Source organism: Salvelinus sp. IW2-2015, unplaced genomic scaffold (assembly GCF_002910315.2).
Source record: "Salvelinus sp. IW2-2015 unplaced genomic scaffold, ASM291031v2 Un_scaffold8784, whole genome shotgun sequence".
NCBI classification, from domain to species: domain Eukaryota; kingdom Metazoa; phylum Chordata; class Actinopteri; order Salmoniformes; family Salmonidae; genus Salvelinus; species Salvelinus sp. IW2-2015.
In genome coordinates this window covers 8,046-11,651 of record NW_019950043.1, presented here as the reverse complement: position 1 = coordinate 11,651, position 3,606 = coordinate 8,046, and the positions used below count along the sequence as shown (strand labels likewise).

At 41.3% G+C, this 3,606-nt stretch overlaps 1 long non-coding RNA gene across 1 annotated transcript; it reads left to right on the top strand.

Annotated features, from left to right (window-relative positions):
• Positions 1 to 571: 571 nt before the first annotated feature.
• On the top strand, positions 572 to 1,824 carry LOC139027254 (uncharacterized). Its single transcript, XR_011479316.1, has 3 exons — positions 572 to 988; positions 1,488 to 1,592; positions 1,712 to 1,824. It is a non-coding gene; the product is annotated as an uncharacterized lncRNA (long non-coding RNA).
• The last annotated feature ends 1,782 nt before the right edge of the window (positions 1,825 to 3,606 follow it).

Sequence of the window (3,606 nt, the reverse complement as noted above, 5' to 3'; positions counted from 1 at the left end):
CACGTCAACACGTCAACTACTGACACTCAACTACTGACACGTCAACTACCTTGACACGTTCAACTTGCTGACACCGTCAACTGCTGACACGTCAACTGCGACACGTCAACTACTGACGAAGGCAACTGGTCACTAACAACTACTGGACCACTCCAACTACTGTGATGCATCATTAACCCCTGAACATGCAACTACTGATGCACCCCTTGAACATACAACTACTGATGCACCCCTTGAACATACAACTACTGATGCACCCCTTGAACAAACAACTACTGATGCACCCCTTGAACAAACAACTACTGATTCCCATAACCCCTGAGCCTACAACTACTGATTCCCTCATAACCCCTGAGCCTACAACTACTGATTCCCTCATAACCCCTGAGCCTACAACTACTGATTCCTATAACCCTGACCCTCAACTACTGATTCCTCATAACCATGAGCTACTGACACTACAACTACGAGCATCATTAACCCTGACAACAACTACTGATGCACCCTTGAACAAACAACTACTGATGCACCCCTTGAACAAACAACTACTGATTCCCTATAACCCGCCCTACAACTACTGATTCCCTCATAACCCTGACCCTACAACTACTGATTCCTCATAACCCCTGAGCCTACAACTACTGATTCCCCTATAACCCCTGACCCTACAACTACTGATTCCCTCATAACCATGAGCCCTACTGACACTACAACTACTGACACTCCAACTACCGAATACCTAACTACTACTGGTCTTCCATCTACTGGTTACCCTACCTCTATCCCTATCACCAGTACCAGTCTCCCAAACACCTCTACCACACCACCACCTCTCCTACCACCTCTACCACCACCACCATCTCCACTACCACCTCTACCACCACCTCTACCACCACAACCCCTCCTCTGGCTGTTATCAATGGTGGTGAGCTGCAGAGGGGAGTCTGTATCTGTCCTGATGAGTGGACCGGAGAGACCTGTTCAGAGGGTAAATCCTCACACTTAAACTATACCTAACCCTGGATCTACCATTCAGACTCCTGCACAACACTACACTACTATACCTAACCCTGGAACTACCATTCAGACTCCTCCACAATATTACACTACTATATCTAACCCTGATCTACCATTCAGACTCCTGCACAATACTACACTACTATACCTAACCCTGGATCTACCATTCAGACTCCTGCACAATACTACATTACTATACCTAACCCTGGATCTACCATTCAGACTCCTCCACAATACTACACTGCTATAACCTAACCCTGGAACTACCATTCAGACTCCACTACACAATACTACAATACTATACCTACCCTGGATCTCACATTCACAGTACACACCACTACACTAACTATACCTACCCCTGGATCTCACATTGAGTCTACAACACTTTTCCCTGGATCTCTCATTCAGAATGTATATTTCATGTTCAGTCATAAATTTGGTCAATGTTGAAATGCATTTTCCTTCGATAGGGAATTTCTGCAATTCCACCATCATTGGTCAATTTCCTACCAAGAACAACGGGTGGCTGGTCTGCTTATTCAAAAGAGTTTGTGTGATGAGAAGACAACCCAGTGGTATGTTACTTTTATTCACCTAAAATGAGAGAAAACGTAGTCATCTGTTTACAGTCCTAATTAATGTTTTTAATAGGTAACACAAAATCTTGATGATCTTTTTAACTTGTTTCCTCCAGCTGGTTTCCAAGAGCCTCAGCAAGATGTTTGAATGACACTGGCTCTCCAATGTTTGGTTCTCCTCATGAACCTGCAGTGTGAATTTACCCTCAGTGACATTCAGGAAATGTAAGTCAATAAGCATATTTTTTATGATCCTGATATTTGACAAGTCTCAATGTTGCGTTACTTAGGTCATCATTATGTAAGTCAAGGATTATTTTTTTATTATTCTTGATTTAGCGTTCTTCAGGTCAGTCATATTATGAGGAGTGGATCTTACAGTCTGAAGATCAGTAACAACTGGCTCTTACCTTCAGATCATCTATTCTGTTCCTTTATTCTGCTTAACAGTGGATGAGGAACATTCTTATTTTATTTGTTGTGTTTCACATTACGGTGTTTGGGACATTTTAGTAATTTAGCAGACTCTCTTATCAAGAGCGACTTTAGAGTAGCAATTGCATACATTTTCATACTGGCCTGTAAGGTACTGGGTGTCGTGAGTGTGAAGTCAGGCGCAGGAAAACAGAGATTTCAATATAGTGCTCTTTTAATGCGCACACGGTGAACCACGGCCACCCCACTAAACACTGGGCTGCTCAAAACAAACTGCCCCAGACACGGAACTCTCTCTGGGGTGTGGGGGGGGTTAGACCCACACATTGTATAAAAAAGCTGAATCAATTTCTTTGAATAACAGAATCAAATATAATAGCATAGTATAACGTTACTGTTACACTAAAAACACCACCTCATGAGATTTAGGATGGTCAGCTGAGTCGTCACCAAACATGATCATGCAGCCAAACCTCAACAGCACACGCCACTAGGCAGAATGTGCTTTGATTGAAAAAAAATTATGAAGGCTATATAGTTTAACACCATCTGCTCTAATTTGTGCATGAAACAGTAACTCAATAAGATCTATATGCATATTCTCATGAATCTGATTGGGATTAAACGATTGGCAATCAGACGCAGTTTGGACATTTCACTGGCAAAACATGAAGAATTATCATTCGTGATTGACAGTGATGATGCATTGGCCTATTTTTAAGTTAGGTACAGGGTAGGTTACACTGTCCCGCAAATCCTCCTGTTGTCTCGCATTTTTGTATTTAAATGTGGTCACCTTAACTGGGAAGGATTCAAGGCAGCGGTCAAGTGCAGCCTTCTGCCACAATCTAAGGCTCACTCTGGTTTAATTTTATATTTAATATTTGAATAATTTTCATTTAAATTAAGGTTGATCACTGAGATTTATTTATTTTTTGTTACATTTTTTTAATTTAGGAAATTCTCATTTTCATATCAGGTGACCTGTGACCCCTCGTGTGGGAACCGCTGACCTATGGTTTACTGCAGCATATCCAGACACATGAGGGGCGAGGACTTTATACAGTATGACTGTGACAGAAACAGAGTGTTGAAATGTATTTTTTTTTTTCTACAGTCGTTCAGGAAGGATTTTAAATACGCTGAAGTGCTAGACTGGATCACCATATTGGGATGCTCCATGTCCATCATTGGGTTGAGTTTAACAATAACATTCCAGATCGCAACCAGGTAAGATCCTACAGGGTTCCAGAACCAATTCAAAATATACAATAACATTCCAGATCGTTACTCGGTAAGATCCTAGAGGGTTCCAGAACCAATTCAAAATATACAATAACATTCCAGATCGTTACTCGGTAAGATCCTACAGGGTTCCAGAACCAATTCAAAATATACAATAACATTCCAGATCACAACCAGGTAAGATCCTACAGGGTTCCAGAACCAATTCAAAATATACAATAACATTCCAGATCACAACCAGGTAAGATCCTACAGGGTTCCAGAACAAATTCAAAATATACAATAACATTCCAGATCACAACCAGGTAAGATCCTACAATAGTGTAAAGAA